The sequence below is a fragment of the Panthera tigris genome, chromosome C2 (assembly GCF_018350195.1).
Source record: "Panthera tigris isolate Pti1 chromosome C2, P.tigris_Pti1_mat1.1, whole genome shotgun sequence".
Classification (NCBI taxonomy): Eukaryota; Metazoa; Chordata; class Mammalia; order Carnivora; family Felidae; genus Panthera; species Panthera tigris.
In genome coordinates, this window is record NC_056668.1 from 102,710,700 (window position 1) to 102,733,664 (window position 22,965).

The 22,965-nt window shown below is 40.0% G+C and overlaps 1 protein-coding gene across 1 annotated transcript in view; it reads left to right on the forward strand.

The window, feature by feature from the left end:
* The first annotated feature begins 568 nt into the window (after positions 1–568).
* SPTSSB (serine palmitoyltransferase small subunit B) overlaps positions 569–22,965 on the forward strand; it is a 28,906-nt gene continuing 6,509 nt past the window's right edge. The window contains exons 1-2 of the mRNA XM_015539378.2: positions 569–1,081; positions 11,291–11,386. The gene's annotated coding sequence lies outside the window, so the exon portion shown is untranslated. The remainder of the gene's footprint in view (positions 1,082–11,290; positions 11,387–22,965) is intronic.

The window sequence follows — 22,965 nt, forward strand, 5'->3', positions numbered from 1 at the left end:
CAAGTTCCCCGGGCACGATCCTTCCATCTGTTTCCCCGGGGGAGTCCAGTTTTTCAACGATTAACCTCCCAGCCAAGGGGCGGAGGGAAGGTGGCGGGATGGAGGGAGTGGGGCGGGGAGAGGCGTTTTGCACGTTCAAAGGCACCAAAATTAGCTGCCGACGCTAAACGGGTTTACTTTCCTCGGTTTTTGACAAACAAATGCAGTGGGATGCCTGCTCGGCCGACTGCCGCCCCGGCCCCGAGCCCTGGGCTCACTCCTCAGCCTGCTGCCGAGTTTCGCTCCGCAGTCCTGCGCGGCATCCGCCGAGCTTCGCCCCCTTGCCCAGGTCTGCAGATGGATGGATGCTGGGCAGGCTTCCTTCCCCTGGTCGGGTTAACGCCGGCTTAGGCTAAAGCCCCAAAGCTCCCACGTTGGGCCTCCGGTTTATCAGCCCGCCCCCACCACCACTACCAAAGGACGTGCCCCTTTGGTAGTGTCGGGGCTCCCAGCCCAAGCGAGGGGGAGGACACCTCCCTATCCCCTCCTCCCCATCCGCGCGGCGGCTCGGGGTTTTACTGCAGCAGCCGGAGGTGACAGCGACGCCTTAGCCTCCTCCGTTGCTCTCAGAGCCCCGGCTTCCCCTGCATCCGGAAAGCGCCCCCTCCAGAGAGGCTGGTCCCCGGAGAAGTGCTAACGAGCTGCAGAAAACCCAATTTAAAAATGTAGAAGTCGCTGGGCTGCATTCCTCCGAGGACGAGCCTGATCGCCCAGGACTGAGAGTGGCAGCGTGTGGGAAGTTGGGACCGTAGAGCAAGGGGGGAGGGGAGTGGTGCAGCCGGCATTCTCTTCTGGAAGGAATCGCTGGGAGCAGTGCTGTTGGACACAAGTTTGCGTGGGAGTGTTTTCCTTTTGTCAATAATTAATCACCGGAATCAGTCTGGCAGAATTGGAGTTTTAGCAATAGTGCAGAGGGCGGGGCCGAACACCTAACTCCAGGACGCTCCGAGCCACCCGGCGCAGTGGGAAGCTGGCAGAAGCTGGGGAGGAGCCAAAGCCTGGGTGCTCACCTAAGCCGCAGGGAGATACACCCAACCGGGAGGTAAGCATCTTCCAAAATATATGCTTGAACGCTAAAGCAGATTTAGTAAGATAGAATTCCTGCCTTTGCAGGGGAAAAATTAATCCTAGCTTTAATGCAATTTATCAGTTTATTATTTAACTGCATTAAAAAATTAAGGATTGAATGGGTTTTTCCATTTGCCTTGAACTGTGTTAGAAACAACACAGTTAGGTTTCAACTCAACAGAAGCCAAACTTTATTACTGAAACTTTCCCAGCCAAAAGAAGAGAAAATTACTTCGTTAATTACTTTCAGGATTTATCTTTGTGTAGTTCAGTAACTGTTCAGGGAAATATCATTGGGAGATGCTTGGTTTCATTCTTAAATATTCTAGTTTTATGTTCTTATACAATACTTTTTTTGCCCAGAAAGCTACTTTAGGCAGTAAAACACACAAGCCAACTGGCCAAAAAGTGACGAATTTCCAATAAGGAATACATTTTAACGTTTTCTCACGATTATTAAGCAATACGTATTCTCTCAAAGATGCTGATGTGATTATTTAAACTAACCAGACTTCTAAACCCCAAGAGAAAGGAATAGTCAACTTCACCATGGAGGTGGGGGTGTGAGGAATAGGAAGAAAAGGGTTTTAGATATGAGCAGAGTCTCAACTAAAGTGATATTCAACTGGTTGGCGATTAATATATAGGAGTTCAGCCCTTGATTCAATAAAGAATTTGAAGAATTATTAAATGTAAATCTTAGCCCTAAAACTACAAATAAATTCATCAGGGAAATGGGGAAAGTTGTTTTTCGAAAAGACACAGAGTGGTATGGTAGTTCTTTTGAATTAATGAAGAAATGTATGGTCATTTTTGCCTATGAACTTTTCAGATTAATGCATAGAACTAATGAGGTTTTCATAACTTGATTTGCACATTGTAACTATTCCTATGCTTTTAAAAACAGGCATCATTTTGATAAATTTCAATGGCGGTGATGGCCTTCTACACAGATTACTAGAGCAGCAATAAGCTCTCATCTGAAATGCACTATCACCCTCATTGTTCAAATATTTCCATTCAACTATTTAATAGCAATAAATTAAAAATGGTTTGTCAGACCAAATACATTTGGATACAAAGTTAAAAGTCAACCAGTCCTCAACTTCAATCAGTTTTCTTAATCCACTGTTTATAAACTTGCAAATACTTTTATAAAAACTGCCCTTCATAATTCTGTATCTACTATGTCAGCATAAACTATTTTACCACCAAGTATACAAGGTGAAACACTTTCTCTAAAAAATTATCCAAATGGAACTCAACTTCCAGAATGGTGTGTAAGGAGCTCCATGAACCCACTCCTTAGCAAAACATCAATTGGTAAAGAGTATACATCAGCAACTAGTTAGCCTCTAGAAATTGTCCTGAGGAAATATAACGGATGAAGAAAACTTTATTCAAGACAGTCTACTAAAATTCAGTAAGAGCAGCAAGAGTGTGAGGCATCTGAGCCGCAACCCAGTCCCGGCCCGCCTCCAGCTATGGGACCATGTTCCACTCTGGATGGGTGCCGCTGAGAACACAGGACTCCCTCTCAACTTGGATCCTAGTCTAGGGCTATGGTATATCCCTGAGAAAAGCAGGCTGCCGGCATCTTACCACCCCAGCTTTGTGTCGCAAGAGTCCTTTTCTAGACTGGAGCAGGCAAGAGGTCTGAGGCTCTTCCTCCAACTATCCCCGATTCTTAAGGCCTGTGAGGAAAAACTCAACATCTAAAAGACAAATAAGCCATTTGAAAACGGGCAAGGGAACTGAATAGACATTTCTCCAAAGAAGACGTACAAACAGCCAATCAACACACGAAAAAGTGCTTACTATCAGTAGTCATTAGGGAAATGAAGATCAAAAGCATAAGACACCATTTCACACCAACCAAAGTGCCATAATAAGAAACAAACAAAAAAAAACCCAGATAACAGTTATTGGAGAGGAGGTAGAGAAATTGGAATCATCATACACTGCTGGTGGGAATGTAAAATGGTGAGCTGCTATGGCAGCTAGTTTGGTAGCTCCTCAAAAAGTTCAATATAGAGTAACCGTATAATCCAGCCCCATTCCACTTTCAGCTGTATATCCAAGAGAATTAGAATGTGTGTCCACGTAAGAACGTATACACGAATGTTTGCAGCACCATGACTCAACATAGCCAAAAATGAAAACAATCTAAGTGTTCATTGACTGAAAAATGGATAAAGTATGGTACAGAATGGAACAACGGAATATTATCCAGCAATAAAAAGGAATGAAGTACTGATACTTGTTACAGCATGGGTGAACATCGAAAAGATTACGCTAAGTGGAAGAAGACCATATATTGTATGATTCCATCTGTGTTCCATATCCACAATAGGCAATCCTGTAGCCAGAAAGAAAGGGTGGAATTGTAGAAGAATAGAGGACAACTGGGGCGCCTGGGTGGCTCAATTGGTTAAGTGTCCGACTTCGGCTCAGGTCATGATCTCGTGGTTTGTGAGTTCAAGCCCCGCGTCAGGCTCTGTGCTGACAGCTTTCTCAGAGCCTGGATGCTGCTCTGGATTCTGTCTCCCTTTCTCTCTGCCCCTCCTCCGCTTACACTCTGTCTCTGTCTCTCTCAAAAATAAATAAACATTAAAAAAATTTTTTTTAAAGAATAGGGGACAACTGCTAAAGGATACAGGTATCTTGTTGGGGTGATGAAAATGGTCTAAAATTGACTGGTGATGTTTATATAACTGTGAGCATACTAAAAACCATTGAATTATATACTTTAAATGGGTGAATTACATGTTAATAAGACTTTTTTAAAAAATAAATTAGCCAAGATATTAAAAGAACAGATGGATTTAGAATTTGGACTTCATGAATCCCCACGTACCAGTAGATGTATAGTTTATATGAGGCTTTCTCCCAAGGACCACACTGAAATATATGACATAATTAAGAGTGGCACAGGTGTTACAGGGCTATGTGATTTGCGTATGTTTGCAAACCCACCAAGCTTTCCTCTGTTTAGAAATAAGTCAAGTGTCATTAAGGCAGGCCTAGAGAAAATTGGCTTGCAAATCCCCTACCTTTTTGGACTCACCAACCTACTCTATTAATTTAAGCCCAATGAAGCCAGTTGTTCCTCCCACTTCTAGATAAATCTAATCCTTTATCAGTTCTTCAGGCCACTTATTGAAAGAGGCCACACTAAGTGAGAGGAGGTTACTAAATCTCAGCCAAAAGTGAACTTTGTTACTCAGATTAGCCCAGTCTCGCTTACACTGGATTGGGCCCGGAAGTAGGAGTCTTGGGAGGAAAGGACGAGCTGGGGCAGCCACTAGGGTCCTCAAAGCACACTGACATGTCACTGCTGGGAAGCATCTCCTGTGATTGGGACAGTCTCAAATACAGGAGAAGCTCTCAAATAATTAATGGACTGCCTGATCTGGTCCTAAGAACCATGGAATTGGATGACAGCGTTTTGTCCAGAAATAAGAATATAAAATTGGTGAGTCTGAGTTTCGTCTGGCTGGTAAGCAGCACCTCAACTTGCTGCTAGAAACAGTTATAAGTACACTCAGACAAACCACGCCCTTACCCTTAGCTGTAGGGACTCAAGTAAGTCTGCCTGCTTCAGGAAAACTCAAGATTTTCCATTCTCATCAGCACAGACTGATCCTTCCATGTATGTTTATTTTTTTTAACTTTCTTAAGTGTTTATTTATTTGAGAGAGAGAGAGTGCGCATGCACATGCACAGAAGACTGGCAGAGAGAGAAGGAAACAGAGAATCCCAAGTAGGCTTCGCCCTGTCAGTGCACAGCCTGACACAGGGCTCGATCTCATGAAACATGAGATCATGACCTGAGCTGAAATCAAAAGTCAGACGCTTAACCACATGAGCCATCCAGGCGCCCCATGCCATGTATGTTTAGAAAAGCATATCATGCTGATAAAAATGGGTTCTATGTGACTTTTGACCATCAAAGTTTTGTAGAGGTCCTTTTGTCATATTTTAGCCAATTAGAATTTTTAAAAAAATTTTTTTTAATGTTTATTTGCTTCTGAGAAACAGAGAGAGACAGAGCATGCGCAGGGGAGGAGGAGAGAGAGAGAGAGGGAGACACAGAATCCAAAGCAGGCTCCAGGCTCTGAGCTGTCAGCACAGAGCCCAACACAGGGCTCAAACTCACGAACCATGAGATCATGACCTGAGCCGAAGTCAGATGCTTAACTGACTGAGCCACCCAGGCACCCTGCCAATTAGAAGATTTATATAAAATAATTGTAACTGTAAATGTCCAACCAGTTGTCTATAAATTAAATATATGTAAAAAAAAACCCTTGATCACAGTTATTATTTATTAATATTACTTTGATCAGGATTAATAATTCATTTATCCAACAGATATTTATCGTGCACCTATCCTGTGCCAGAACAACTCTAGGCCCTGAATGAGTAATAAACTAAGCTCCCTTGAGGAGCTTAAATTCTAGAGGGGACATCAGCCATTTAAAGAATTATTTTAAAATAATAATTATTATAATAAGTGAATTTTATAGCATATGAGCAGAGAAAAGGGCTCTGGAGAAAAATTAACCAGGGAAGGGAATGAGGTGCAGTTTTAAACTGTGGCATCAAGCTAGGAAGTAAAATTATATAATTAGATAACGTAAAGATTGTGTACAAACTTGGCCACATGTCTCTGAGATAGACCATGAAGATTCCCCCTGGGAGTCTTGGTTTCCCCTTCCCATCAGCATTATTTTGCTACCTTAGATTTGCTGCTGTTTCAGTAAGGAAAATATTAGCCTCAACAAATTCCAAGCAGGTACAAGGAAGACATAGCTAATACCTGCTCTAAAGAACTATAACCTAAATAAAACACCGCCTTATGATAACAAAAATTCTCGTTGAAGGAAATCATTAGCCTGGGCTTTCGGTTTTCTTTTGCCTTTCTCTTTTGCTTTGCCCTGGATTCTTGTAGTCTGCCAGAGGACTGTGTGGTAAATAATTAAGAACTGCTCTCCCAAAGTTAACATCTTTTTGAAGAGTGAGAGGGTAGGGGAGAGGTTGAGGGGAAGAAAATTTTCAGGCCAACTTGGAGAGGTGAAAGGAGAACAGATCTTTCAAAATTAGAGAACAGAGCATGGAATCCCACAGATCACTTGATAAAAGGTGGGGGAATGCAACCAGAGTGTCCACTTAGCTGGACTGTCCCAGAATCTCTACTCAAGTCACCTGTTTTAAAAGATACCTGAGGACACATTGTTCAGTAAAATACAATGGGTGTGGCAGCTTTCCTGGAATAGAGCTTTTAGAAAATGGCTTAAAAGAGAGCAGGGACTTGATTTTTTTAAGTCAAAAAAAGAGCATTTATTTCAGGCTTAGAGGAGAAGAATTTAAGCATGTTCAGAGTCAAGTTAGAAATAAGTCAAAAGAATCCCTGTTGGGGCGCATGGGTGGTTCAGTTGGTTGAATGGCCAACTCTTGATTTCAGCTCAGGTCATGATCCCCGGGTCTCAAGCCCCGAGTCGGGCTCATTGCTGACCATGGAGCCTGCTTAATTCCCTCTCCCTCTGCCCCTCTTCCTCACTTGCACGCTCTCTCTCTGTAGAAAGTGGCCAGAGGAGAGTGACCGTGTCAGTCTTATTCATAGTTTATATCTCCAGCATACTCTTGATGAATAGTTGATTGGATGGATGGATATGTAGATTAATGATCTGCCAGGTTAAGATCAAAGGTGTTTGCACAAAGAGACAGTATAGCAAGAGTGGTTAAGAGTTGTGTACTCTACATTAGTTGTGAGACTTTGCACCAGGTTTTAAATTTCCCAGTGTCTCAGTTTCCTCATTTGTGAAACAGTTATAGAAATAGTGCCTCCATTATAGTGTTATTAGGCGAACTACATAAGGCAATACATATAAAGTGGTTAGCAAAGTTCTGGGACATAAGTTGTTCAATAAATACTCTCTGTGATTGTTACCAAAATAGAATGGTAGTTTCCTGGGTGACAGTTTGCTATTTAAACATTGCATCCCTACCTTTTCAGCTCCATTAGAAGATCAAAGGTTGTCAAGTAGGAATTCCAAGCTAATGTGATCATTTTGAGTTCAAGATCTCTGAAAAGATTCAAAAGTGAATTTGGGAATTAATAGAAGTAGAATATTGAACAAATAAATTAAAAGGACTAGCAAAAGAAAGAAGGAAACAAGCTCAAAATGTTACTTCCATGGCAATTTTTCTGGAGCAATAATAACTCTACTGTCCTCACACCCAGACCTCTTCTTTAGGTGACCAAAGTGCCAGCTCATCCCTGTTCTGCAACATGCTTGTGCCTCATAGAATGTCATGCCCCCCAGGCATCAATAAATGTTTGCTCATGCAGAAGAAAGAAAAGTGAAAACAAAATTTGAAGTTGAGTCTTATCTAAACCTAGAGAGTGTGGGGTACCTGGGTGGCTCAATTGGTTAAGCATCTGTCTTCGGCTTAGATCATGATCTCACAGTTCGTGGGTTCAAGCCCCGCATCAGGCTCTGTGCTGATAGCTCAGAGCGTGAAGCCTGCTTCTGATTCTGCATCTCCCTCTCTCTCCGCCCCTCCCCAGCTTGTGCTCACTCATGCTCTCTATCAGAAATAATAAATGAATAACTTTTAAAAAAATAAATAAATAAACCTAAAGAGTGTTATAGTATCTTTTTCATTTCTTTTGAAAATTGAATAATCCATTTTTTGTGTGAGATCTTTAGTCAGAATTATCATAGTATCTCCTCATAGACAGTTCCCTCTTACCTTCTAACTGAGGCCAAAGGCTGGCCTATGACCAACCTATGGAAACCCAGCGTCTTTACTGCCTCCTTCTACTTCTGTCAGAGAGAATTCACACGGTCTCTTTCCTAACCATGGAGGAATGTCATGTTTTTCATCTTCTGTTAAGAATAGTAAACTGCTTGCCCCTTACTAACCCATTAACTGGGGAGTCGTTTTTAAGTAAAATCAGCTTAGAATTGCTTTATTGATGGAAAAAAATAGGCATAGAAAGAATACATAACTGACCCAAATACTTCAGTTACCAACTCTTTATTCCTCGAGGTTGCAGATACTTTACTCCACAAGGGAGATCTTGGTCCTTAAATTTTTAATAAGGTATTTTATTGACTAAAATTTTAAACAAAGAAAATAAATCAATCAGGTTGCCCTAGTTCTGGTTTCGAAGGGCAGGAAAATCAGGTTATAATTTAGGACAAAGGAGTTGTTCCACAGGTTTCCTCCATTTAGGAGAAAACAAACATTGATGCAAACACAAAAGAGGTGATATGGTACCCCTGTGAACTTCCGGAGTGAAGTCTTTCTCCTAGACTCATGGGAGTCACCATTTGACCCACTTAGCTCGTATGTCTCTGAAGGGTCCAGTAGAGTCACTTGAAAGGAATCTCTTTGGATTGGAAATAAGATGCATGTAGAAAATAAGAGGAACAGGTAATAAATGTGATTAAAGTTATTCTCTCTGAGCCCTTACTCTCTGAGCTCCCCGAAGCATCCTTTACCAATGTTGTGTTTGCTGTATCACCTTCACAGCAACGCAGAGATAATCATTTTTGTGCTACTGACAACCTAGCCAATGTTCCCAGAGGTTAAACAACATTCTGAATATCGCACAATAGCAAACTCCAGTTTGCCAATTTCAAAACCCACACTTTTGTTATGGCAAAAAAACAATTTAATGAAGCAAATCATTCTCTAGTGGGATATTGAATTCTGTTGTAGAAATAAGATCTTAGATTTGATGAAATCTTAGTAATTTCTTCTTAAAACCTTCCTGCTGATTGGTAACAACCCTCAGAAGGTGTGGTTCAGTCTCTGCTTGAACAGTTTCCCTAATGGAAATCTCACTCCTTCAACCAGGCAATCGTTTCCCCTTTAGATAGCTCTTATTGTTTAAAGTTTTTCCTGAGATTCACCTCTGAAAACAATAAAACAATTCCAAACCTTCACCTCCATGATAGCCTGTAACACATTTAAAACACAAGTTTCTCTCTCTCCAAATCTTCTCTCAATGTTGCCCTTGAAAACCTTCCAGACGTTCTCTATCTAACTGTCTTTGGCTGTGCTCAACCTGCCGCAGCAACCACTCATACCAGCTGGAAAAAAAGATGCTAATCAAAGCAAAGAGTTGCAGCCCCCTCTTGTCATCCACGGCACAGTACTTCTGTAGATACAGAAGAATATTGGCACTGCAGTCTGAATGTATCCCCCCAAAATCCATGTTGAATCGGAACCCCCAAAGTGATTAGGAGGTAGGGGCCCTTCAGAGGTGCTTAGGTCATAAGAATGGAGCCCCCTCATGAATGGGATTAGTGATCATATAAAAGAGGCTCCAGAGAGATCTCTTGCCCCTTCCACCATGTAAGGACATGTTAGAAAGTGCCAGCTATGAACCGGGAAGAGGGCCTTCACCAGAAAGACAGTGATGCTGGCACCTTGATCTTGGACTTAGTCTCTAGAACTATAAGAAATAAATCACTATTGTTTATAAGCTACCCAGATTGTGGCATTCTATAAAAGCCCAAATGGCCTGAGACAATTAGATCACTTTTATTTGCCAACCTTTCCACAACACTAATGGCTCATAATGAACTCGAAGTCAATTTAAATTCTTTAGTGTTTTTTACTTGAACTGATCATAGGCCACATTTCCCTCCATCTTACCCTTGGACAATTAACTATTTTTTCAGGGTTTTTTTTTTTTAAGTTTATTTATTTATTTTGAGAGCAAGAACTCCTGTACATGAGTAGGGGGAGGGGGCAGAGAGAGAAGAGAGAGAGAATCCCCAGCAGGCTCTGAACTGTCAGCATGGAGACTGACATGGGGCTTGAACCCACGAACTGTGAGATCATGATCTGAGCTGAAAGCAAGAATCAGACGCTTAACTGACTGAGCCACCCAGGTACCCCCAACTGACTTTTCTAACTGAAGAACACGACTTTATATTTCCCCTAAAGTTTGACCATACTTGGAACTCTGTAATCTGCTGTATTTTACAACTCCACCCCATAACTTGGACTTATCTGCAAACTGTCTTTTTCTTCCTTTCTTTCTCTCTCTCTCTTTCTTTCTTTTGCTTTCTTGCTTTCATGTCTATTTATTTTGGGGAGACAGACAGAGCATGAGTGGGGGAGGGGGAGAGAGAGAGAGACAGAATCCCAAGCAGGTTTCAGGCTCTAAGCTGTCAGCATAGAGCCCAACACAGGGCTTGAATCCCAAATTTATGTTACTTTACCAATTATGAAGCTCTTTCACAAGCATTTCATATGATTCTTACAACTACCCTGTAAATGAGATACTTTTGTCATTCTATATGTGAGGACAAAGATTCAGAAAGACTGTCTGACTTGCCAAATGTGACACAGCTAATAAATAAGAAATTAAGAAACAAGCCTTCGGCCTTCTGTTTCCAGTGACTTTTCAAAACCTGATTTTAAATACAATAATTAACTTCACCTCTTTCCTTTTTCTACAACCTCCCTGCCCTCCACATGGATATCAACAGAGACTAATTAAAATCAAAAAACATTCTCTACAAACAAAATCTCGGTCAGAAACCCACTACGTAAAGCAGATTACAAGCTGGTTGCTCTGCTAGAAGAGAGGTATAAGCCTCTTAGCCTCTAACTCTGTCCCAGTTGGGACCTCCCCTAAACCCTGCTATGGATGGTAATGTGGCACCTTATAGTCCTCCAAGTACATTCAGATGTCACTAGCCAATGGCATGTTCTCAAACTGTAACCTTCTCTAAGAATAATTTTTAAAGTATGGCTAACTTTTCATGCCTTATTTTTATAATACAATCTAGAATTTTGTGGGAAATCGTTTAGCAGGATGGAACAGAATTGTTTTGACATGGAACAGAATTGTCTTATTTATTTATTTATTTTTAGATTTTATTCATTTTTTTAAATTTATTTTAAAGAGAGAGAGAGCATGCGCATGTGGAGGAGAGGGGCAGAGGGAGGGAGAGAGAAAATCTCAAGCAGGCTCCATGCTCAGCGCAGAGCCTTTTGCAGGGCTTGACCCTGTGACTCTGGGATCATGAACTGAGCCAAAATTAAGAGTTGGACACACAACTAACTGAGCCACCCAGGCACACCAACATGGAACAGAATTGTTTTAAAGTTTGAAGGCAACTTTGGGTTAATTCCCATCTTTATTTCACAGATGAAGAAACAGCAACCCAGAGAAGAGAAGTAACCCACACAGGATCATTCCATAGAGGCACAAGGGCAAGAACCCAATCTGGACCCTCCCTGGCAGGTAAATTCTTCCAATTAGAGCATGGAATCGCCCTTTTAGAAATCTGACCCTTTTGAAACAATATGACATCTTTAATAACATGGAGCTTCTGGTTCTCACATAAGCAACCAACAAACATTTATTATACACTTGATATTACAATGGCATTTAAGATAATATAAAGGAATAAAATGTGGCAATTAGCTTTAGTAATGAGGCCTTGAAGCAGCCGTTCTCAGTTTACAGACATCAAGGCCCCTTTGAAGTGTAGGTAGAAAATGTTTGCAAAATTTGCAAACATTTTAAGGGGTTTATAGATGCACCCCACCACCGAGTGCTTAACCTCCAGGTGAGGAACCTCTCGCCAGCTCAGTACAAGTGCCAGGGTCAGGACTGTATAGCTCCAACTACTTTCTTATTTATGGGTCTGCTGGTTAAAGGCTGCTTCTGTTTCAGTATCCTTCATCTTTTATTTAAATGGAGCCGCATCCTATCCTGAAGACCTTTGATACAAGAGAGGAGTAAATGTCTTAGTATCTAATTAACTAGATGGGACAAATTGAGAAATATAAAATGAAAACATTTTCTTTCCAAAATGTTAACTGTGAAAGTGAGGATGATCCATGCTTATAATGGGACATTCATTTCCCTTCTGTTTCTTTAATTTTTAAGAAAGTAAGAAAAGAAAAGAAAAATAAACCTAGATTTCGACTAGTTGCCTGGCCACTTTTATGAAATCTATGGTAAACGGGAAAAAGAGTAGGGGTGGGGACAAAAAGAAATAGATTTATCTTCTAAATTGATTGTTTCTTAATCCTTCCCTTTGCCATAATGTTTTCAGAGATTGATGATCCTGAAATGGTTGGCCACAATTTCTTCATTTCAAAATAATTTGGGAAGTTCCAATATTACCTTAAAGTTATTGATAATGAGGCCTGATTTTAAAATTCAAAAAACACTCCTTGGACATTAGCATGTGCAGAGCATTGTCACAGGAAGCAAGTGCAGTGTGACAGAAAGACCACTTTGGAGTGAGAGAATCCTAGGACTGAATCCCACTGTCATTTCCTCCTTGGCTTTAGACAATGAGCAAGGTACAAAAAGATAACGAACTTCAGTTTTCTTTTTTTTTCTTTTTTTTTTTTTAACGTTTATTTATTTTTGAGAGACAGAGAGAGACAGAGAACAAGCACGGGAGGAACAGAGAGAAAGGGAGACACAGAACCTGAAGCAGGCTCCAGGCTCTGAGCTGTCAGTACAGAGCCTGACTCGGGGCTCAAACCCATGAACCGTGACATCATGACCTGACCCGAAGTCAGTTGCTTAACCTGAGCCACCCAGGCACCCCTCAATTTTTGTATCTTTAAAATGAGGTGATGTATTTTTTATCTCCTTTTGACAGCCACACCAGAACTGAATAAATGTACTAGAGAAGAATCTCTCTAAAAGTGGCCTCTAATGTGATAACTGATAAAGTTCAGATGATTTGTCTTACAGATGAGCTCATTCTCTTTTAATCTATGCCTGGTGTCCATAGCTAAGGCTATGATTAGTAGGATTAGCATAGTGTATAGTGTGTAGAATATAGTGTGTAGTCTAGTGTGTAGTCATCATAACAGTTAATGTTCATTTAGCCCTTCTTATGTATTATTCTAATACCTTACACGTTTTCATTTTGCCAGAAATTTTATGATGTTCTATTATGATTTCTAATTTCCAGTTGAGGAAACTGAGTTGGAGTGGGTAACTTAGCCAGGATCAAAGCCAGACATGATCCAGAGCCAGAGCTCCATTCTCACCACACTGCCTCTCAGTGAGATTCTCACCCAGCTCCCCGTGTGGTCACTGTGAGACTTTTGCCCTCAGTTTCTTCATCCTTCATCACTTAAGTTAAGCATCTAGCCAGTGCCTGCTGCAGTGGTACCTAATAAATGTTTCTGTTCCCTGAAGAGAGTTCCACATTATAAAATTCTAGGGTTTTTAAAGAGCTCTTAATTTGTTTCCCAGGGCTGTGGTAACAAAGTACTACAATGTTGGTGGCTTAAAATAAGAGAAATGTATTCTCTGATAGCTCTGGAGGCTAGGAGTCTGAAATCAATGTGTCAGCAGAGCCACACTCCCTCCAACGGCTTTAGGGAACATTTTTCCTCTGTACCTCCCTTGCTGGAATTTTAGCTACAAAGACCCTTTTCCCAAATAAGGTCACATTCACAAGTTCCAAGATGTGGACATATGTTTTTGGGGATCCACCACTCTTAGGGGATTCCCTCTGGTATTCTTGACCAACAAGCCCTCATTTATACAAAGAGGGAAAAGAACATTTCATCTCACCCAGTTTAGGTGTATAGTTAAATTGGTTATAAAATCTGCCAGTTGAAAATATTTTTCTTAATGTACCCACTTGCCGCTAACCTCACATTTACTTGAACATCAGCAAAGTTCTTAGGAAACGAATAAGCGTTACCCATTTAAAAGAACAAGCGTGGAGCTCAGCGCTTCTCCACTTTTCACTAGAATCACACAAGGCATCCATGCACCTGGAGAATAAAGCCAGCAATAATATGTCCACATACTAGGAGAATGAGAAATCCACTTGGCTCAATTGTCAACGAGAATTTTTTCTTTTAGTATGTCATTTAAATAACTCAATTCTAAGTACAAGATCATAAGATCTAATTAGAGTAATTTAATTTACTAAAAGCAACAACATTTTCTGACATAACTCTATAAACACCTGCCTTTCCTTTCTCCCCTTCTCATTTTACCCCTCCAATTCCTATCCAAGAAACTAGCTGACCTAGAATCCCAACCAACTCAGTAGGGAAATGCCCCTGGATCTGGGGGTTGGCAGAGAAGATACCTCAACAATGCTATGTTAATCTCCATGACGCTTGGAGTCAGCCTGGCTTTCCACTCATTTGCCTAAAAGCAGTGATAACTGAGACACAGAAGTAGCTCAGTTGAGGGCAGTGAAAAGGCAGCAGACCATATTACTACTGTCACAAAAATTACACCTTTGGAAATTCAGTGTTAGTGGTCACCAAAATAAGAAAAATACCGAACTCATCACCAGGAGCATTCCAGACAGTATGATAAGAAGTAAAAAATAAGCCAGAAGAATGAGAAGGAGGAGGGAGCAGAGGAGGAAGAACAGAAAAATAAACAAAAACAAAGTTTTATGAGCAAATATTCAGTATTATCAAAAAAAAATAAATAAATTTGCAAAGAAAACTACAGTTAGGAAACACTGTCGAAGTATCTTGGTTGCCCAGCTGCCTATGCAAACAGATTTCCTTTGACAGAACTCTGGGAACAAGTGCTCAGCAGGTATGATTTTGACACATCAGTGTTGCAGTAACTCACCTTCTTCGGCCTCAAATTGTTCCTTGGAAATAAGCTTTCTGTTTCTGATGACATATCAATTATAATGAGGATAGGTGGGGATGGTTAAAGGCTTCATGGTCAGACTTCTAGCTCCTAAGAAAACAGAGTCCTTTGAAACAAACAGTAAGCAAGTAGTTCCTTTACCAAATTGTGGGTGTTATGGCTAAGAGCTGGGGAAGAAAAGAGAAAGGCAGAACTGTTATGATGTGCATGGAACACAGTTGCCTAGAAAGGGGTTTATAATGATAGTAGAAAAGTTTCAATCAAACAATTTAACCACTTTTCCACTCTTACTCCTTTGTAAGTGCTCATTGTCAAAAACGAATCAGCATATCATAATTACAGTTCCTACAAGTACTATATTCTGTATATTGTATGCCAAATTTCACTGATGCCAAGAATACACCTAAATATGTCAATCCTCCTCTCAGAAGCTTCTTTGTAGTTTGGCAGTTCCCAATTTTCCTCTTATACCCTGCAAGTCAAGAAAAAGGGAACCCCGTTGGGACCTTGCAATTATTATTTGAAGACATCTGGGGTTATTCATTTACTCAGCTTTGGATAGTACATCTATGTGATTTTGCTCAACTAGTCATGCCCCACTATGAATTGAGAACCTCAATGACTTTTAATGACAAAAACCATATATTGTTCAGACTGTTTCCAAGTGTATTTTTAAATTTCAGTTCTCCATAATGTTTAGAGTTATTCACTGACATTTAAAATTTTTTTAAGTTTATTTTTGGTGGGGGAGAGGCAGAGAGAGAGAGGGAGAGAAAGAATCCTAAGCATGCTCCACACTGTCAGTACAGACCCTGACACAGGGCTCAAGCTCATGAACCATGAGATCATGACCTGAGCCAAAACCAAGAGTCAGAAACTCAACAGAATGAGCCATCCAGGTGCCCCTGACATTTAAAATTAATTGCAATAAGATACACTACATGTAACATAAAATTTTACTATCTTAACTATTTTTAAATGTACAGCTCAGTAGTGTTAGGTATATTTGCATTGCCGTGCAACCAGTTTCTGAAATGTTTTCATCTTGCAAAACTGAACATAACCATGCCCATTGAACAACTCTCAGTTTCCCCCTTCCTCTAGCCCCTGGTAAGACCACCATTCTACTTTGTTTCTATGAGTTTGACTACTTTAGATATCTCCTATAAGAGAAATTATACATTTGTCTTGCTGTGACTGGCTTATTTCACTTGGCATAATGTCCTCAAGTTTCATCCATGTGGTAGCATGTGCCAGAATTTCCTATTTTTTAGGGATGAATAATATTCCATTATATGTATATACTGCATTTTATTCATCCATTAATCTGCCAGTGGACATTTGAGTTGCTTCTACCTTTTGGCTCTTACGAATAATATGGGTGTACATTTAATGACTTAATTATTTTTAATGACTTTAAGGCCACTGTTTGTGTGGCAACTCTGTTTACTTTTTACCTCTGAAAACAACTTGGCAGACCTTGGGAATAGTATCTTCAGAAGGAAAGGGCCACCCAGAAGCTATAGTCTTTCCTCTTTCCTTCTTTATAGGATAACAGGGTTTCTTCTTTCTTTAATAAAATAGTAATACAGAGGTTCATCTTAAGAAATGACATTATAGTTAAAAGCTTGGCTTAGAAGCCCTACTCTCCACTCCAGTATTGGCAGAAATAAATAGGCATACTTGCTCTTTTTCTTTTTGTTATTATTTATTTTTTAATGTTTATTTATTTTTGAGAGGGGAGGGGAGGGAGAGAGAGAGGGAGAGAAAGAGAATCCCAGGCAGACTCCATGCTGTCAGTGCAGAGCCCAACATGGGGCTCGATCCCATGAACCATGAGATCATGACCTGAGCCAAAACCAAGAGTCAGACATTTAACCGATTAACCCACCCGGGTGCCCCACTTGCTCTTTTTCTATATGAGTAAATGAAAGGACAACAGGAATAAGACAAGATATATCATCTCCCCTAGTGCAAATTTCTCTTCTTATTGATCTACTCAACATTAATGTACTTCCTGCTCTTTTTTAGTTTTGAAATATTTATCTTCTTTTTGATAGCTACCCAACATAGAGACTGGTTTAGTATGAATAGTTTATTTCTTAAATTATTTTGAAATTTTCTGTTAAAGTCAAATTCCAAATTTTCTTTCCCAGGCAGATGTCCTTAATTCACAAATCCCTCTGGAATCTGTCAGCAAATGCCAAACAACAAGGATTACTTTGAAATTACAGTTACTCAATACATGCCATGCTGCCCAGTGGTCTCAGGTCTCAGTTGAGAGTTGGACTGGAAACACATGTTTTCTATTGTTCTGCTTTTATTTAGTGTCAGTTAAATTTGGAGGTAATAAAGTTGGTCCAGATAGCCACAAAAACACTCTGCTTTCCTGTATGATTCAAACCAACACTGTACCAACAACAACTTGGCTAAACTGCTAGTGAGACTTTTTCCTTTTAGTACTATTTCAGTAACTCACTTCTAAGAACGAGAGTGGAAGGCTTAGAGTAACTTTTGCCCAAAGCGGTAACATCCTTTGACTTATAATTGTTTGTTCCTTCCTCTCTGAGGAATCTAGAGAATTGTTCAAATCCATCACTTCTGGTCTGACTTCCAATATTAACCCTAGTATCAGCGTGAAGAATTGGTTGCCAAAGGACGGCTGGAGCATATTCTAAGATGGAAGGGAAATTCACATGAAAATGTTAAGCAAGGATGGAACTTTCTATGAGGTGCAGAAAACATTGGCGTCATCCACAGAAAACTTAGAGCAAGATATCTGGAAAAGTGAGAAGCCAATAAACTGCTATTATGCCTGATTCTTACATAGACATGATAGGAGGTTTTGCCATTAATCATAGGAACTTTGTGTCTTTGTGAATCAAATCATGTTCATATAAAGAAGCAGCTGTTGATTAGGTCCCCAAGACAAAAACTATTACTTAAGGTTGGGCAGGGCACAGCCCACACAGTGGTATGTGGTAACCCTGCCCAAGATATTTGAAAATGTGCTTGGAGATTGCGGTGCCTTTCAAGCAGTGGTTTGTGGTCATCGCTATATATGTGTGTTGTTTTATTTTTTATTTTTTCAAAAAAATTACTAGGCAATCCAACTAGCAAACACAAATAAGGGTTGAGGTTTTCTTTTCCCTATAAAATATACAAAGCACTCCGTTATAGACAACCGTTATTTCACAGACTCTTTGACTTTATAACAAGAAAATCTTGCAAATAGTTTAAAGCAGTACCAATTCATAAGACACAACAACAAATACTACTATGACTATGACTTCTAAAGAGCTCACAACCTATCCCTACATTCTTTACATCAGTGAGACAGACTTAGAGACAATTATGAATTATCTTTATTTTACACAGAGAAGCTGTGACCCAGAAGATTTTGGAACTTGTTCAAGGACACAAAGTAAAATGAATGAATTAATGAATGAATGATGACAAAACAGTAAAGCTGAAACAGAATTCAGGTCTTCAGATGTTCTCTCATCCTGTGATTTTTTTCTATTAGAACAATTTTTCTACCTACCAATCTTAAATTATTACTCACCTAGAGTAAGCACTTGTAAAAGCCATTTTAATGGGCTTTAAAACCACTTCACAAGTAGTTTTTTGTTCCCCACAGAGTCTGTGAACTTTTAACAGTATGAGAAGGAAAGAAAAAAAAAGCATTTGTTACACTGAAAAAAACTTAGTACCAGCTTCTTCTTTCCTTCCTACAAAAAGACAGATTGTACTGAATTTATAAAAAACAATCTGCCTAAACCTCCTTGCCTGAAAGCAGACAATGAGAATTCATCACTACCTTTTATGTACCCCACATTGTGCTGTGGAAATATTAAATAAGTACAGGTGTGATCCCTGCCCTCACCCCACTTACAATCCAGTCAGCCATCCATCCAGCCATCCAGCTCATCAGCCAGCATACAAGTATCCCACATTGCAGACAGTGGAGATAAAGAGCTGACTGGGGCATATTCACAGTTCTCAAAGACCTCATAGTCTAGGGGAGAAACAGACTGTACATGGCTAATTATAATATGGTGTAAGTGCTAAAACACTGCTCTAGTAGTAACACATAAAAGAAAGCAATATATTTCCCTTGGGAAGGTAGTCTCTTGGGAATGTTTCATAGAAGGGAGAAGTCTCTTGGGAATGTTTCATAGAAGGGAGAATATAGGAGCTAGGATTATGAAAGTAATCAGGATTATGTCTAGAAAAGAAAGGGCACAAGAGCATTTCCAGAAAAAAAAAAAAAGATGAACAAAAGCATAGAAGCTTAAGAGTAAATGGAATTTAGCAGGAGAGTTCAGAGATGCTACTGGAGAGGTAGAGAAATCAGACTCTGAAGGGCCTCAGAGAAATGTTTCATATCATAGGAAATGGAGAGCCACTGAAGGGTTTCAAGCAGAGAAATTAATCTGTGATTTTAGAAAGTTAATTCCAGCAGCAGGATGGAAGATTTTAAGGTGAAAAGGAGATAAGTTGGTAGGCTATTTCATTAGTTCAAGCAAGAGATGGAGAGAATCCATAGCACTGCCCAATAAAATTTGCTGCAATGATGAAAATGTTCTACATCCATGCTGTCCCATATGGTAGCCATGAGCCACATGTGGCTACTGAGCACTAAACATTTAAATTGCCACATGTGACTAGTAGCTGCCATATTGGACAGTGCAGAGGCATCTCAGAGAAGCTGGCACTTGAGTTAAGCCTTAAAGGAGGGTTTTTCCAATTGGTGTAGCTCACAATTGGGATATTTTTCAATCACCAAAAAGAATAACATGGAATACAGTAGAGCTAATCAAAGAGAATAGAATAAAAAAAAAAAGCATGCACTGCAGAATAATATTGTTGAGAGATGTTTGTTTCGGTTATGCAGCTGGGTGTGTGTGTGTGTGTGTGTGTGTGTGTGTGTGTACCCTGGATCACAATGTAAATGTACTTTCCCTCTCCATTCTGCGTAAAAATGTTTGAAAGCCATGCCTTTATGAAAGGGTATGATTTAACTATGTTCAGAGTTATTAGGAAAACGTTTCCAGAAGTGCAGAGTTTAAGTTCATTGGAGTTTAGAATAGGGAATAGGGATAACTCTGGACCTTTCAAGACTTTCTTAATTACTATTTTGCCTTCCAAAAATTAATAGACTTTATTATTTAGAACAGTTTTACACTTACAGAAAAGTTGAGAAGATAGTACAGAGTCTCCACATGCCCTGTACCCAGTTTCCCCTACTAATATCTTACATTAGTATGACACATGTGTTACAATTAATGAGCCAATGTTGATATGCTATTCAGTAAAGCCAGTATGTTACTCGTATTTCCTTGGCTTTTACCTAGTATCCTTTTTTCCTTTCCAGGATTCTACCCGGAATAACACATTGCATCTAGTTGTTGTGTTTCCATAGGCTCCTTTGAGCTATGACAGTTTTTCACACTTAGCTTGTTTCTGATGACCTTGAGAGTTTAAGGGGTACATATTCTACAGCATGCTACTCTGTTGGAATTTTGTCTGGTGTTTTTTCTCATGATTAGACTGAGGTTGTCGGTTATTTGGGATAAAAACACAGAGGCAAAGTGCCATTTTCATGCCATGATATCATAGATACCTACCATTAACATCATTTATCACTATTGATGTTGGCCTTGATCCACTGGCTGAGGTAGTGCTAATCAGTCTTCTCCACTGTAAATTTACTTTTTTATCTCCCTTTTCAAATAGTACTCTTTGGAAGGAAATCACTCTGCTCCTTTTAAAAATGAATTACTTAATTAAAGGGAGGCTTGAACTTGGAGTAAATCATATTGAGTTCCTTCCAAAAGGAAACCTACTTCTGAGGACAGACACAGTCTCTTTTTAGATTCAGTGTCTCTCTCTGTAGCAGGCAGAATAATTTTTTCACATCTCAGATTTTCAGGTTCCTAATATGAAGCACACACACAAAAGCTGAGTGACTGACATAGAGTTCCAAAGTAAGTCAGAAAGGAATTAACCCAAAATCAATTGCAAATCCTTCTGACTTTTCTCCTCAGCCCCGGATTCTGATGTTTTAGAAGTAAATTTAACCCAAAATGTGTTGGAAGGTGTTTTTTTTAATCCCCCAAGAGAGAAGATTCATTTTTAGCTAATGTTTAGAAAGGGAGATCTCATACTGAGAAAATCCAGGAATTTGGAGTACCTTCTTTAGGTGCAGGATCACGTGTTCTGTGATATTAGCAAGGTAAATTCCACCCTGCCAAACCACCTGCTACTTACCTCTCACTGCAGTTGCCTAACTTTCTGCCACTCCTATTCCCATGGACAGAAAACAACACGGAACTTCTGAGCAAGCCCCACCTCCACATTTGTTACATCCCTGCACGTTCCCTTTACAGTATTCTCATTTCATGACTCAAACATGGGTTCATGGGAACACATGTTGTTGTTTGTTTTTCATTGTTGATGTTGCTCTATTTATCCTTTCTTGTCCATTCAGGCCGGAACAAAGTCCTGCTCCTGAGTAATGTGTGTCATAAGCCCCAGGTCCTCCCTGTTCATTCTGGGAAAAGAGGTGAAACTTTATCTCCTTCCTCACTGGACACAAATCTAGTGAGAGAAAAAAATCATCATCTGTTGATAAAAAAAGGGCAGTGACATTCAGAAATAAAATATAGTCACTTACTCTCCAATCAATTGTAGGATAACTTCTTAGGGGACTTCCAAGCCCTTACTGTTTTCCACTGCCCCAAGGTCCCTGTTCATTTGCTGGATTCTCTGTAGGATTCAGTCTCTTCCTGTGGTTCCCAGGACTCTAATAATCCTTCTCCCTCTTCCTCCCCTGAACTTGGTAAAACTCTGCTTTGGGTCTTTTAACCATACTAAGATGTACATCACTAACAAGAACCTTAATTTTTGCCAGTTCCAGGTAACATTTGCATTAAATAGGCATCAGGATCCTCATTTGGTTAGAGGAGCATATGAACTGTGGGATTCAGGAAAGAGTCCTGAGTAGGGCAAGAAGAGTAGAGACAGGGGAAACAGGGTAGGGCTGAAGTCTTCCAGATATCCTACATACCTGGCTCCATTGTCCTTGCTCAAGTCTGAGTCTTCTAAGACCACAGAAAACCTTCACTGGACTTTTCACTTCTTTCATCCAATGTTAATTCCCAAAACACAGGGTGTTCCCTGCCTGGTCCAGTCACTTCCATTCAGTTTGACAAACCAGTTTAAATGTCAACAAATTTAATATCAATTTGGTGTTAGCCCCATAGACTTGGCCCTTTTCTTTAAACTGAGTGATTTGGTCTAGGGGATCTCAGTTCCATTAACATTCTAGATTTCATTTTAACATTCTAGATTTCACTTTAGCTGCCTAACACATGTGGCAAATATTGTCCATAATGTATATGGGTGGAATATACTCAACTGAATTAGAATCCTCAAGGGCGCCTGGGTGGCTCAGTTTGTTGAGCGTCCGACTTCGGCTCAGGTCACGATCTCACAGTTTGTGGGTTTGAGCCCCACATCAGGCTCTGTGCTGACCGCTTGCTCAGAGCCTGGAGCCTGCTTCAGATTCTGTGTCTCCTTCTCTCTCTGCCCCTCCCCCATTCACGCTTTGTCTCACTCTGTTTCTCAAAAATAAATAAATGTAAAAAAAAAAATTAAAAAAAAAAAAAGAATCCTCAAAGATGATGGTGACTATCTCTGTCACCATGGAATCTCCAGTTCCTAGTGCAATTTCCGGCATGTCAATAATTATTTTCAGTAAATAAAAGGGAGGGAGGGAGGGAGGGAGGGAAAGAGGAAAGGCTTTTTCCAGTTAGATTCTAACTTCCTATCTATATGCTTCTCCATGTACAAATCCTTTGAATTGATGCTACAGTTTCATTTTTACTAATCCTTACAGCAAACTTAAACACTAGGGATTATTATCTCCAGTTTACAACTGAGGACATTGAAGCCCCAAACAGGTAAGTACTGGGCCAAGGTCGCACAGCCAGTATGTGCAGGAGTCAGGACTTGAACCAACATCTATCTTTATTCCCAAATCCATACTCTGCATTATGCAAATGTAATAAAAGCATTTCCCAAACTATAAATAATCCAAATTGTTTTGTTATTATTATTAGAGAAACTCTGATAAATCAAATCCGTGAGGCACCTTAGAATGTAGTACCACACTGGTCCCCATGTTTTTAAAACAATGGCCCAGAGAA